The sequence below is a fragment of the Arvicola amphibius genome, chromosome 2, assembly GCF_903992535.2.
Source record: "Arvicola amphibius chromosome 2, mArvAmp1.2, whole genome shotgun sequence".
Lineage (NCBI taxonomy): Eukaryota > Metazoa > Chordata > Mammalia > Rodentia > Cricetidae > Arvicola > Arvicola amphibius.
The window spans coordinates 76,295,628-76,311,553 of NC_052048.2; positions in this window are offsets into that span (position 1 = coordinate 76,295,628).

Genomic DNA, 15,926 nt, shown 5'->3' on the forward strand with positions numbered 1-15,926 from the left:
GCCTTTTTTGTCTTCGCTCATAGCACATCCAGGATAACCTCTTCCGAAGCTGCTTGCTGGCTTAGGAGACACCGTTCTTCCTTTTCTAGGACCAGAGCACAGGTATCTGACAGTCCCTTTTCTGAAGCTCCATCTTATTCCAATCCATACTTAAAGCCACCTGCAAAGTCTTAATAACATAGTTATACAAGGAGACAGAGCCTAGAATCTGTGAAGATGAAGACACAAAGTTTACAGGATGGAGTACCAAAGGGGAGATGGCTATTTGTTTGCTTATTTATTTATCTATCTATTTATTTATGTGGCTTTTTGAGACAGGGCTTCTCAATATGTAGCCCTGGCTATCCTGGAACTTTCTCTGTAGACCAGGCTGGTCTTGAACTCAGAGATCTACCTCTACCTCGTGAGTGCTGGGATTAAACGTTTTACTGAGGAGAAGGTTTACAGAGGCAGATGGATCTCTGCCACCCCAGGCTACACAAGATCAATGCAGAAACAGTTACAGGTGGTGGCGGCTCACATTCTTAATCCCAGTACGAGGGAGTTACATGCCTTTAATTCCAGCACTGAAAGGGAATATAAGACGGGAGGACACGGAAGCTCAGGGCTCAGTTTGCGGTCGCCCAGTCCTGGTAGAGGTGTAGAGGTAAGACTTCTCTAGTGCTCTAGCTAGTTTCTTTTTCTGATCTTCAGCTTGAACTCCAATATCTGTCTCTGGATTTTTATTATTTGTGATACATGTATTTCTATTTTTATTTGTGTGTCTGTGTTCCCAGTGAGTGAAAATGCCTATGAAAGCCAGCGGGGCACTGAAACCCCTGGAGTTGGAGTTACGGACAGTTGTGAGCCCCTGACATGGATGCTGGGAACTGAACAGCTCCTCTGGAAGAGCAGTCAGTGCTTTTAACTGCTGAGCCATCTCTCCAGCCCCCACAGAAGAAAGTTTTACAGAGACACTATTCCAGAGTTATTCAGAGGGTCTCCCTCGAGTACTTGGCCACATATTGATCAATGTGTGCACCTGAAAGACTTTCCCAAGGCGAGGTTAAGAGCCACTGAAAGGAAGAGCGATAACAGGAGCTGGAATTCCTGTAGAACTGAAATAAGGCTTTTCCCCACCGGCCACGGTGGAAAGCTGTGATTTCTAAGACTTGGGCGAACATACAGTGTGTCCCTTCAATGGGAGAACAACTATCTCTGAAGTCTGCACTGCTCTGGTCTCACCTGACAGATCAGGAAAACAAGGTCCAAAATATCTTGCTGTTTCCAGGGAACAACTGCAGACAAGAGCAGAGCTTACTAGCTTAGCTTGCTATGTTCAAACGCCTTTCATCACTGTAACACACATCTGAAATAATCTTACAAAGAGAAAAAAAATTATTTGGTTCAAGGTTTGGGGGATTTCACCAGTGATGAGTTGGCTCTGAGCCTGTGGTGAGGCAGGTCAGCAGCAGCAGTATGTGGCAGGAAAAAGCTCATGGCTGGGAAGAAAAGAGGAGACCAGAGGTCAAGGTCAGTGTCGTCCTCTGTCCCTCTCTATCCTACTATTATTTGAGACATAGTCTCTTTTGAAGATATGTCCCCAATGGCCTAAAGACCTTCTACTGGGTCTGTCTGTTAAAGGACCCACCATCTCCCAATAACATCACTCTGGGACCAAGCCTTTAACACAAGGACCTTTGGAAGATACTAATCCAATCATTTTTGTGGATAAAAAGCTTGATAGAAGTCAGACAAAAGAGGCGCATTATACACAGAGGCACGTTTAGAAGGACAGCATCAGATTTGTTGTAAAAAAATAATGCAATAAACAAGGGCTGGGTAGATGATTCAGTGGGTAAAGCAATTGATGGGTAAGCGTGAGGATCTCTGGATCTCCAGAGCTCATACAACGCTCAATACAACAGCAAGGGTCTGAAATTTCTTTCCTCTTAAAACAAGATGGGAGGCTGGAATAGGAGAATTCCTAGAAGTCTGTGGGCCAGGTAGTCTGGTATCCATGGAAGCAAACAACAAAGAGACCTATCTCAAAGGATGTAGAAGGCAAGGACCAACACCCAAGGTTGTTGTTTAATCTCCACATGTGCGCCATTACATGGACATTTTGTGTCATGCATGTACCCTGTCATGCATAGGAAACTACACATAGACACATACACGCAATAACTCAATAAATGAATATATAAACATGAAAGATAAATAGTAACAAATATGGGACAACAGCACACATATATACAATTTTATAAATTGATTTTTTTCACTTGGAAATGTATTCTAGTTTTTCATTTCTGTAACACTATTTATCTGTCTGTAGCTGTACCTTAATAATTAAGCTGTACCTTAATTTGCATAGGCAACCAAATCTTTAATTTTTATGTGAATATTTTTAATATTTAGACTTTCAATGGGCATTGCCAAGCATCTTTGATTCTACTACATGATCCCACAAGTTATTAGAACTGATAATTTTCTTAGGAGAAATTCTCTAAAAGATATTTTTAACCCAAGGGCAGGGACATTTTAAATATTTTTGGTATAGTCTCCTATTACTAGTCAAAGAAGTTATGAGCCCTTCCCCATTAGTGCACATACTTTTTCTTCAAAATATACTCCATAAGGGGAGACCATGAAGACCGTGCGCATCCTGTGCCCACTTCCTATGTGTGAGTAGCCAAATGCAAAACAAATGGAGCTGCTTTGTACATCTAAACTGGGTTAGGGTGCGCAGCTCCTGGTAATTAGGGTGAAGCAGATGGATTTCCATGAAACCAGGAACAGGAGGCATTCACCTCTGTATAAAAATAGAAGGAACAAAAGGCCTTCTCAAGGAAATAGGAGGAAATCAATATTGTACCCATCTTTGTTAGTCTTGTAAAACTGCTTTTCTCAATACATTTTTTTTAAAGGAGCAAAGGGTCATTCCAAAGACGGAGGATGACCATCCCAGGAGGGGACTTGAAGGGTCAAAGTCAGTGGAAAAGATGGCCCTAGGAGGTCTGGATGAAATGTCTAAAAATAGAATGTAAACAACTGTCCTGTGAGGTCCAGAGAATGGTCTGGGAGAGCTGTGTTTTTGGCTTTGAACGAGCAAGTTTATATTAAGTATATCGCAAGCAAAAGGTAAGAGAGTAATGAGTGACCATCAACGGAGAGAAGCAGGAGACAGCGAACCCTCACAGTTCAGGGACTCACACATGCAACAGAGGTGAGCGGAGAAGCCCACTGAGAACAAGGACAGAGGCAACCCTGCCAAATCAGGACTCAGAAGCATGCCGCAGAAACTGACTGCAGATGTGAAGACAGCCTGCGGGTGCTCCCGATTGAGGGCCGTTTGGACAGAGGGTCCTTTCTGTCTTCTTCAGGCATTGCCTTCCCAAGCTGAACTCTTGGCTTTATGATCTCACTGTAGGCGTTTTTATACAATGGGATAAAAATAGTAACTTGGCTTCAAATTGTTCGCTTTCTAGATGTTCTCAATGACTTGCTTGTTTTCCTTTCTTTTTGCTTTGGACTTAGGGTTCACCCCGCCTCAGGGCAAGGGGTTTTGAGACAAGGGAGGGCCTCCTTCTCCCAGAGTGTGCTTTCAACAAACTTAAGCAACACAGGAAATTTTACCAATATAATGCACATCACTGCAGTTCCTGCTTATATAGCCTTTTATAACTTACCCGGCATTTTTTATGGTATGAAGGAACACAGTAGGAGTCTAGTAGAAAGTGGTACAGGGGCTTCTCGCTATCATTGTACCAACCATCCCTGAACTTCTTGTGACTCTGAGAACTCTCTGGTTTGTTTGTTTTTTTGTTCATTTCTTTGTTTGTTGAGACAGGGTCTCACTTTGTAGCCCTGACTGGTCTGGAGATTGCTTTGTACATCAGGCTGGCCTTGGACCCACAGAGACCCGCCTGCCTCTTGAACTCACTGTTTTTTGTTGTTGCTGTTGTGTGTGTGTGTGTTTCATGTGTGTATGTGTAATCTCGGTGCTGTGAGGCAAAGATTGAGGTTCCCAGGGTCTTGCTGGCAAGTCAGGCTAGACAACTGGTGAGCTCCAGCTTCAGTGAGAAGACACTCTCTCAAAAGGTGAGGTTGCTGGGCATGGTGGTGCAGGCCTTTAATCCCAGCACCTAGGAGGCACAGGCTGGTGAATCTTTTTGAGTCTGAATCCTACCGAAGTCCACATAATAGGTTTTAATCCAGTCAAAGCTACATTTTGAAACCATGATTCAAAAAAAAAATGGTTGAGAGTGATAGCGAAAGACACCAACATCAACCTCTAGTCTCCATGGGTATTGACATGTATGCATATTTACACGCATACTTATAATATAGATACTTATTTTAATTGACTTGATAATTAAACAATTTTGTGAGTTATATTATAATGTAATGTTTGATTCATGTATTTAATTGGTGTTTTTTCTTTTCTATTAGGATGCCTGGGCCTCCACAGATCTTTCTATTGCTAACCTGGTTCTTGTTCACAAGATGAGCTAGGACCTATATAATAGTCCTATATAATATATAATATATAATAGTCCTATATAATAGGACCTATATAATAGGACCTATAATAGTCAGTGATTATTTCATCTCTTTGGCCCCATGCCTAGACCGAGCATGAGTGTATAATACCAGCCAAGGCTATCAGACTTCTTACCTGAACATATCCTCACTGGACTGACCTTTTCTTCCATGCTAGCCATTGGCTATTTTGACAGTGGAGCCACAAGATTTGAACGCATGCTTCCTGCTAGACAGAGGTGTCTCCTGCCAAAGGCTTTTAGCAAAGGTTTTCATCACATGGATTGGTGGTTAATTAGAGAATGCGATCTGTGTGATGGACCTGTTGCCGTTGTTATAAGCACACCCTGAGCCAGCTAATAGAGCGGGAGCAGAGAAAGAGGAGCAGCCCCAGATGCACCGAGTGACTTCATGCTTTGTTTGCTAAAGCACTGAGCAATTGGGGTTGACAGGCATGTGTCCATGGCGTACTGGTGACAAAGGTGGTGAAGCCATCACTTGTGAGGTACTTGGAAGACAAAGATGGAAGACAATCAGAAATCTAGGAAGACTCGTATAAGAAGACGGGACATGTCGGCAAATACAAAATTCAGCTCCCTAGACTCTGTGCTTCTGTCAAGAGAAGCAAACATCTTATCAGAGACTGGGTCAGGGAAGTCATCCATTACAATCTGTCCGAGCAGGCACACCACCCCCACCCCCACCCCCGCTTGCTGGATGCTATGATGTGAGCTGCTGTGCCCTCACTCCTTCCTGCCACAATGTCTTACCTGCCACCATGGTGACAAAGGTCAGAAGCATGGGCCCAGTCTACCAGAGGCTAGAAATTGTGAACCCAAACAAATCTTTCTTCTTTTGGTCTACTAACCATAAAAACCTATCGTGTGTGTTTGTGTGTGTGTGTGTGTGTGTGTGTGTGTGTGTGTGTGTGTGATATACGTGTGGGTGGTGTGTATGTGTGAGTATGAGGGTGCAAGTGTCCATTCCCCTGTATGAAGAGACCAGAGGAGGATGTCAGGTGTCTTTACTTTACTTTACTTTACTTTACTTTACTTGAGACAGTCTCTCACTGAACGGGAAGCTTGCATTTTGGCTAGGCTGACTGACCAGTAGGCTCTCAGAATCTGCTTGTCTGCATCTCCAATTCTAGGGTTACAGGCACCTCCAGCCATGGCTTGCTTTTTATGTAGGTACTGGTGGCTCGAACTTGGGTCCTCAAACTTGCTTAGGAAAGTGCTCTTAACCACTGCATTGTCTTCTTGCCTCCAAACATATTACTTTGTTATATTGCTTGCTTGTATTGTTGTTACAAAATAAGAACATTTTTTTCTTGCTTCTCTCTTCTATCCAGACTATGTGTTTTGTTATGTCAAAGGAAAGTGAGACACTTTTTAAAAAGCCATTAACTGCATTCTTTTTATTTTATTTTGTTTTGTTTTTTGCTTTTTATTGTTTTTATTGTGCTATAGATTTTTCTCTGCTCCCTTCCCTTCCTCCCCGCTCCCATTCCTTCCTCCCCGCTCCCCTCCATTCCTCTCTGCTCCCTTTCTATCCTCTCCCATGGTCCCCATGCTCCCAATTTCCTCAGGAGATCTTGTTTTTTTCTAATTCCCATGTATATTAGATCCATGTATGTCTCTCTTAGGGTCCTCTTTGTTGTCTAGGTTCTCTAAGTTTGTGGATTGTAGGCTGGGAACCAAATGGGAAAAGAAGTGCACTGGATGAGAACCCAGCAAGCACTGGGGTGACCTTATTGGGAAGAATGTAAGGACAAGTGTCTATTGAGTGGGAGAAACCTAAAATGACAGGTGTGGAGAGCGCTGTTTTGGTGGCATTAATCATTGTCTTGAAGTTATAGATCAAATAAAAATGGTTTGCTTATAACATTTACTTCTGTGACAAACTGCAAAATCTTCCAGAAAAATCTCTGGATTGTACACCTAGAAAAGCCAGTCTGCATATTGAGAACTGACTCCATATTCTGTCTCCGCTCAAGGGGCCTGGGAGACTTCATTGCCTGTGCTTCAGATGCTGGAAATGGTGTAACATGATGAGCTTACACAAACTTTTCTCTCATGACAGACTACACTCTGGGAGATGTCTTTTCCTCCTTTACAAAAGCCACCTATTAGATTTTAATTTAAAAATTAAAAGCCAATCTTGTTCTTGTTGTATCTACTCTGTAGTTAAGTGCAAGATCTGATCTGGTGCCACTCACCTGGTATATTTTCTGACATGAGCCCAGTCACCCCTTGGACAGTTTGAGGGTTCTTCACTCCTGGGTGGTCGCCATATTGACACTGATCTCCATATGGATGCCGAATGAGGATAGCACCCAACACCCACCTCTGTTCCCCAAGCATCTGAGCCTAGATGTAGGCACCGCTATGCTGGGCACAGCTGGTATGTCTATGAGCACTGCTCAAGAACAAAACAGTTTTCTGTGTTTCCCTTTATTGTGGTCAAATAATGCATCCTGGTTTTTTTCTTGAGGTTTGAACATTTCACCTTTAATTTTTTGGAGAAAATTATGTACAAAATGACTTCCCATAGTTGTGTGACTGTTTTGCCAATTTGTACCAGTGTACAGATTTGCCTATATATTTATTTTGAGACTGTCAATCACTGTGTGATCATGGCTACATATTCATCCCATTTCTGTCCATTACCCTCTTTGAAATGTGGCTTAGGTGTGCCTTCCATCCAAAGGTGTAATCATTGCCCCTCATCTTGCCTCTCTGTTGGCCTGTGACTGGCTTTGAGCAGCGGCGGTTTCTATAATTGCACTGCTTTGATGTCACCAGCTTCAAATGTCACCAGCATTGTGTAAAGAAGCTTAGACTTTGGCTGGGAAGGTGGCTGGGCTGGTAGACAGCTTCCCTAGTATCTGTGATGCTCTGGGCTCCATCAATGGGGTCTAGTGGAACATGCTTATGATCTCTGCACTCACATTAGAAGTTCAAGGTCATCCTCTGCTACCCAGGGGGCTTGAGGTCAGTTTGGTCAGAGAGATCTACTGTTGTAAAAAAGAAGGAAGAGAGCAGCAGTTGCAGCAGAACTTGGACAAGACTCCTCCCAAGATAGTCATATTTAGAATGAGACAGTCCAGTCCCTAGACAATACCCAGCACAGATATTCAAGCAGAGCTTGCTTATATCATCAGATCTAAATTGACCAGATTGATTAATACAGTCTAGTGAGCAAGCAATCTCGGGCCAAATGACTTAAAAACCACCCACTGAGACCAGATCAAATTGATTAAACATGATCCGGGATCAAATAAACTGTGATTAAATAAAGTGGTGGTTGTTTCAGGTCACTAGGTTTCAGATAATTACTGTGTAATATAGATTAACTGATATAATTTGGTACCTGATATTTGCACTTCAGAATTAACTTTTTGGCATAATATTTCAGCATTTGACAAGCTGGAAGATAAGCTTAAAGGACTGTGTTGCTTTACAAATGTTTACTTAAACTTTTCCCATAATGAAACATTAGGTTTGCATATAATTTCCATCTTGTTGTTGTTGTTGTTTGTTTTTTTTTTTTTTAAGACAGGGTTTTTCTGTGGCTTTGGAGCCTGTCCTGGAACTAGTTCTTGTAGACCAGGCTGGCCTCAAACTCACAGAGATCCGCCTGCCTCTGCCTCCCGAGTGCGCCACCACCGCCCAGCATAATTTCCATCTTCATAAATAATATTGTTCCAAACACCTTTCTACAACTGGTTTACAAAGCTTTGTTTGTTGCTGTTTTTTTAAAGAAAATTATGAAAAAGAGAAAATTATGTGTGGAACCTGGGAGATGGCTCAATGGTTAACAGCACTGGCTGCTCTTCCAGAGGACCTGGGTTCAATTCCCAGTATCCACATGGCAGCTCACAGCTGTCTGTAACTCCAGTTCCAGGGGATTTGATACCCTTTTGCAGACATACATAGGAAAACCACCGATGCACATAAAATAAAAATAAATCTTTATAAAATGGAAATAAACTTTTAAAAAGAAAGTTATGTATTTATACATTTATGTAGTATTTATTGCATTGCTGGAGACTGAACGCGGAATCTCACAACACTACCTCTGAGCTGTCTCCACAACCAGCCCCTTCTTAGGAGTTATGCATACCAAAGTGAAAACACTAGGGAAGAATATCAGATGCTAACTTCTGTTACACATTACCCGGTGCTTCCCAAGAAGCCATTATCAATCTGTGCTCCAGTCAACAATGCACACATATCCCATCTCCACCCAGCACCCTTTTCACGCTAGCAACTGCTAAATCCAGGCACTCTGAGCAGAACCTTTGTGTCTCCCGACTTTATGCTGAAAACCTTGATCCCTGGGAATGGGACTCAGAGGAGCTTACAGAGGAGAGGAAGACAGACAGACAGACAGACAGAGAACAGAATATCTCCAGCTCGCTTTCGTCCTTTTCTAGGTGACACCTCTGTACAGTATGTAGCCAACTACTATTCCCATCACATAGTCTTGTCTGATGCCATGGAACTGGAATGTGAGCCTGCCTCCTTCTGCTCGTCACTGCCTTAGTTAAATCCACCTAAGCTGCTGTTGCATACTCTCTCTCTCTCCCTATCACTGAATATTATTCCACTAAATGAGCTTGTCATCATGCTCATTTACCCATGGTGGGAATTTGGGGGCTTTGTATTTTGATGGTAGTAATATTTTAAAGCTCATTTCAGTAACTGAACAAACGTGCTGCTGGTATCTTAGAGATGTTTCAATGTTTTCAAATACTGCTGAGGAAGAGGCAGGGGAGGTTGAGTGACGGTCAGGGCAGTGAAAGGCGTTATGAGCCATGCTGAAGAAGTTAGAGTTTATGTCCTGAACAGAGCAGAAGTCACTGAGGGGTCTTGATCAAGAGGAGGAATGTATGAAGTTAATGAAATAACATGAATGACGGGAAACAATGGATGTGATGTGGGAGTCCCCTCTGTGTGCTCTGATTACCATTGGTGAATAAAGAAACTGCCTTGGTCTGTTGATAGGGCAGAACTTAGGTAGGCGGGGAGGACTGGTCTGAATGCTGGGAGAAAAGAGGCAGAGTCAGGGAGATGCCATGGAGCTGCCACCAGAGATAGACATGCTGAAACTTTGCCGGTAGGCCACGACCTTATGGTGATACACAGATTAATAGAAATGGGTTAAATTAAGATGTAAGAGTTAGCCAATAAGAAGCTAGAGCTAATGGGCCAAAAAGTGATTTAATTAATAATTAATATAGTTTCTGTATGGTTATTTCGGTTTGGGGAGGCCTGGACAAACAAGCAGCCTCCTTCCAACATGGATGTGTCATTAATTGGCCCAGGGTTCTGTTGCTGTCCTATTCAGATAGAAGTCATGAACAAGCAGAGTGTGACTTCCTCATGTTAGCAGTTATGAGCTTTCAGTGCCAGAGGCATACAGCTCTGGGCCTTTACAACTTTTCAGAATTATAGGAGGAAATATATTTTGAAAGCGTGTGGAATATTTGTATTTAAGCAAGATGATAAGTGGTTGTCTTGCAAAAAAAAACAGCATGAAGATTTTCATTCAAATTTCTGAATTAAGTTGTGTGTTGCTGCCTTAGGAAGGGAGGGGAACAACACAGTGGCTGGAAAAGAAGAGCCAGCTCAGCATTAGACTTGAGAAGGTCGAGTCAGATCTGCTGAGCTGTAAGTTTACAAACGTGTTCAAAAGAGAAAGAGGGAGAAATATGCTTACTGTTCGAACTGATAAACTGTAGTCCCAGTTAGTGTCTGCACTTGAAAGAGCCCTAGGCCACTGGCTGATCTGTCTTTGACAAGCTAGTCCTTTTAAAACTACGGGCTACCTTGCGGATTTCCACGTCGTCCTTGCACAGAGGCCCTGCTAATTACCGTCTTGATCTAACGTCTTTGTTGTATAAAGATTGTGTGTGTGCATGTATATCACACATACACGCATACCTGTGTGAGTTTAAATGAGCCATGTTTGTGCAACTGTCCATACATGCCGAAAGAGGGTGTAGACTTCCCTGGAACTGGAGTTACAGGTGCCGTGGGTGCTGGGAACTGAACCTGCTGCCATCTGTCTATCCACTTGGTCCAGTTTTAACAGGAAGGCTCCCGAGGTGAGCACCACAGTCAAGGACAGCCAGCAGTCCAGCACCCAGCGTCTGCTGTTCCCAGATCTGTGAATGAACCTTGGTGACTGTCCAAATCAAAGTGATGCCCCGACCTCTTCCAGCAGCCAGGGACTCTGTAGTTCACTGCAGCCCTTTGGAAGACCTACCTCTGCCATCCCGGCCCTTCGCAGTCTCTGCTTGTGGCTGCCCTCTGGGTCCCGCTGACTGGCAGTCCCAGAACAGTCCACTTTTCACGCTGCCAGTTCAGCCTGCTCTACCCACGTGTCTGAGTTTCACTTCAGTTGCCATGATTGAATAGCCCAACAAAAAGCATCTTAGGGGAGAAATGGTTCACTTGGCTTGCAATTCAACACTGCAGTCCATCATTTGGGGAACATCTCAGTTTCAGGAGTTTGAGACAGCTGGTCACATCACATCCACAGTCAAGAGTGGAAAGAAACGTGTGTGCGCTCAATCGCTACCTTGTTCGTGCTCTGCATAATTTTTCCGTTCATACAGTTCGGAAGTCTCTATGCATGGAATACTCTGTCTACCGTGGGCTACTGTTCACACATCAATTAACACAGCTGAGACAACCTCCCACAGCCATGCCTTCAGGCAGACAACATGTAGACAGTTGCTCATGGAGACACTTTTCCCAGGTGATTCTAAGTTGTGTCAAGTTGACAATAAGTTAATAATCACACTATAGCAAAAACCAGAAATAGTAAAAACAAAACAGCATAGGGCTTATTGAGACCTGAGCTGTAGCACATAGCACGGGAATGTACAGGAAGAAGGTGTGAGGAGAGCTCAGCCAGGGCTGCTTGTATAATCCTGTCATGCATGTACATTAGCTGCTGTGGGCTTTGGAGGCATTGGTACCCATTCAGAGTGGGACTGTCTGCACACGGCTCTGGATGGGGTCTGCTAAGAATGATCTAAAACTGTCATGGCTGGTGAAGCCTCCTGAGGCAAAGTGTTATTAAAGTGGCAGCCATGACAAGAACGAACGTGCTTCAGGACATTCATGCCTGGTTGGAAGTCTCCTCTGGTGTCTGTGGCTGCATCAGAATCTTCCTGGACAGTGGCAAAATGTTTAGAACAGCTTTGACTGTAATGACAAGAGCAAATGGAACGGGCGAGAGTGACCACTACATTGGCATCTCATTCTCCTGAAGCTGCATTCGCTGTTGTCTGGCTAGCGAGACCCGGAAGAGCAGCAGTAATATCGCTCACAGTACCGTCAGGCGTGGGAACCATGACGATGACAGCGAGAGTCCTGAGTGGGCCTCCATACCTGCACAGCTCAGGGCAGCAGCCACTGCAGCAGGGCACGGTGGGAAGGCTTGGATAGCTGCAATTCAATTGGCCAAACTGCCATGCCTGATCGCTTTCATGAGTTAAAAAGTAGAAAGGTGGGCTAGAGAGATGGCTCAGCAGTTAAGAGCATTGGCTGCTTTTGTAGAGGAGCTGGGTTTGGTTACCAGCTCCCAAGTGGTGGCTTACAACCATCTGCAACTCCAGTTCCAGGGGATCTGATGCCCTCTTCTGACCAGGCATGAACCAGGCAAGCAAAACACACACATAAAAGTAAATAAAGTAAATAAATCTTTTTTTGAAAGGAAGGGGGAAAACCACTAAGGGTATTTATAACCAATATCTATCGTAAAATTAACCTTATTGAGGCTTAGTATCTACCTACATACCCTTAAGGAGGGTTGGGTCCTTCAATCTGCCTCAGGCAGTTTGAGGAGTAGGTGGAGGCAGATTTCTAGGTAAAAGACCTCAGTGCTAGCACAGGTGAGGAGTGAGCTGGGTAACACTGAGTCCTGGGGGCTGAAGTGGAGACAGACGATGTCAGGTATCTAAGCTGATAGACTAACACAAAGCATAGGAATGAGGAGCAGATGGCATCCGAGAAAGATAACAGAGTCACTTTGGAAATTCTCAGTCCAAGCTGACTGGCATGTCCAGGTGGAGAGGTCCCCTCAACAGCTGACACTTGGTTCTTGAGCTCTGGAAAGCAGCGCTGTCTGAGAGAGAGTTGGGGTTTGTTGGTATATGGATAGAAACACCTAGAAAGTGGTTAAGGTTAGCTAGGGTCCCACTGAGGAGGGGTAGATGGTAAATGAGAAGGAGAGCCAAAGAAGAAGACAGAAAAAGAGGTCTCAGGTATGTATATGTATATGTGGGCCTTTGGAGAGAGAAAATTTCAAGATGGGGGAGGGGAGCAAGATTGCAGAGAGTGGAGGAAATGGAAGCAAGTTATTAGACTTTGCTTTTAAGGTACGTCAATAAAAAGTTGGAGAGATTAAGAGATGCACTGCTCTCACAGAGAACCTGAGTTCAATTTCAACCTGGGTTCCAGGATGGATGACTCATAACTGCCTATGACTCCATCTCCAGGGTGTCTGAGGCCTTGGACCTCTGAGGACACCACAAACACATGTACAGAAACACACGTGCATGCGCACGCGTGCGCACACACACATACACAAATAAACACCATCAAGATCAATGTTTTGCTCCCTTATTTAAGTGACAGAGATACAATATGTCTAGGTGAAGTGCAGGAGACTGAACAGATACGAGAGGGAGGGGCGGGTGGAATGGGTTTCTGAAGTTGAGAGCAGAGTATGAGGACGCTGTGTAACGGGTGGAGAGGTGGCTGAGTGGAGAGGTGGCTGGATGGAAGGCCATCTTAAAACATGACCCCACCAAAAAACAGGTACTCAGGGGGCAACGCTGGGGTCTGGGGTGTGGTTTTCTACACCCTGTATGACCAAGTATGCTTGGATTGTTCGATTCTCTGGTCATTGATCACAAAGATAATTTCTAGTTTCTAAACATTTTAAGTAATAGCAAAAATGTTATCCTTTTCAGTGAAAAAACCAATAGTACGGTTGAACACTGGGTCCATTTCCTTGCTTTACCTTTATTGTTCATCGTCTAGAAAATGAGATGGCACACAGTCATGAGAGCCAAATGAAGCCAAATTGAGGAGCTAGTGTGATGGCTTGTGGGTAATGGCACCTGCCCACAAACCAAACAGCCCAAGTTTGATCTCCAGGATCAAGTGGCAAGGTACTTGAATTTATGTGAAACAGAAACTTACAACAAAAAATATTGCCACATCAAAGGGTTTTTGTTTGGTTGGTCAGTTTGTTTTTGAGACAGGGTCTCCCTGTGTATCCTTGGCTGGTCTGTAAATCACTATATAAACCAGGCTGGCCTCAGACTCACAGAGCTCCAGCTTCCTCTTCCTCCCGAGTGCTGGCATGAAAGGCGTGTACCTCCACTCTTGCACACTGCAAGGAAATCCTGGTGTGTGTCCATGAGGACCACTCTGGACTGAAAGTCAGAGGGTCCGCGTGGCTTTGTGAGACTGTGTAGGGAAAGCACAAGAAAAGGACTGGGGAAGACTCAGCAAACCGTCCGCTTGACCTGAGGAGGTGACGCGGAGCACAGGACCACTGCTCTGCCTCTATAAATTCTAGAAAGTTTATGTAAAAAAAAAAAGTTATTTATGGAAAGACAAGGACATTTTGCAGAGGATTTTACCTTCTTAAATATGTAAATAACCTTTTTGTTTAAGAAGAAATTGCCAGCAAGATATGGCAGCACACTCCTTTAACCTCAGCACTCTGGAGGCCGATATGGAACTCCATGACTTCCAGATCAGCCTGGTCTACATAGTGAGTTTCAGGACAGCAGAAGCTATGTAGAGTCCTTGTCTCAAAATAACAAAAATAAAAATAAACATAAGAAATTGCCTTCCTTTAGTTAAAAATAATATCTGTGTTGGAGCAGCAAAAACACAACAACAGGCTTCAATTAAGAGAGTTCTTTCTGCTAGGTGGTGGTTGCGTACACCTTTAGTCTCAGCCCTCGGGAGGCAGAGGCAGGTGGATCTCTGTGAGTTCGAGGCCAGCCTGGTCTATAAGAGCTAGCTCCAAGACAGGCTCCAAAAAAGCTACAGAAAAAAACAAACAAAACAAAACAACAAAAAGAGAGTTCTTTCTTTCTTTCTTCCTTCCTTCCTTCCTTCCTTCCTTCTTTTCTTCCTTCCTTCCTTCCTTTCTTTCTTTCTTTCTTTCTTTCTTTCTTTCTTTCTTTCTTTCTTTCTTTCAAGTTTAATTCTAAAAAAATAATGTGGGGGCTGAAAAGATGGCTCAGAAGTTAAGAGTACTTCTTGCTTTCACAGAGGCCCTGAGCTCAGTTCCTAGCACCTCTATGGTAGCTCATAACCATAGGAGACCAGGTGTCCACTTCTGACTTCTGTGGGCACCAGGCAGACTGTGTACATAGACATATACACAGGCAAAACATTCATACACATAAATAAAATAACCTAAAAAGTAAACCACAAAATAACAGTTTTAATTCTTTTTATCCAGCATATTATATTGTTTATAGTTTTAATGGCTTTCCTTCCAACAAAATTGCTAACAATTTTTCATATTGTAAATAACATTAATGAAAGTCAATTGATGAGCTATATAAATTAGACTACTTTTTCCATTTTCAGAAAAGTCAAGTCCCATTTTGTCTTAAGCAAGTAATTTTACAAAATATATGCTTTTTTTCCTCCAGAGTTTTCACATTTGATGAAAAGGCACTAAGGACATCCATTTTGAGAAAGGTAAGCTAATTTTAACTAAATAACAGATGGCTCGGATACATTTGAATTTTAAATGAGGACAGAGCTACAGCTGCACACATGCAGTGTGTATCAAGCTCATCAGAGCCTCCTCGTTCTGGAGTTTTGATGCGGTTTGGATACACGCGTAAGCTTAAAAAACCAAGTGGGGCGGGGGGAGGAGGAACTAGACAAAGATTCTAGCAAAGCAGCTGACCAAAATAAAAGATTGTCAGAAAAATATATCATTGCCTATTCAAGAGAAAACTGACAGTTATTATCAGATTGTCACATCTACAACATAACGATTCCCAGATAGAGTTTTCCTGAGACTTGGAAATAATTTCAAGAGTTCTCCAGACTAAGAGTACGCTTGTGAACCTTCTCACAGGGCTAAAAGTTGCATGGTGTCACCTGACTTCAAGGCAAAGTATTGGATAAGATCTGTCACTTATAGGCCCTTGTTTCATTTTTGGAGGTAGGGTCTCAAGTTCTTCAGACTTACTGTGTGGCTGGGGACAACCTTGAACTCCTGATCCTCCTTCCTCCAGTTCCCAACTGCTAGGATTATATACCTGTACCACTCTGCCCAGATAAAATCGACCAAGTTCATGAATCCTGTAGTAAATGCTGTAGGAGAGACGGAGCAACACTAAA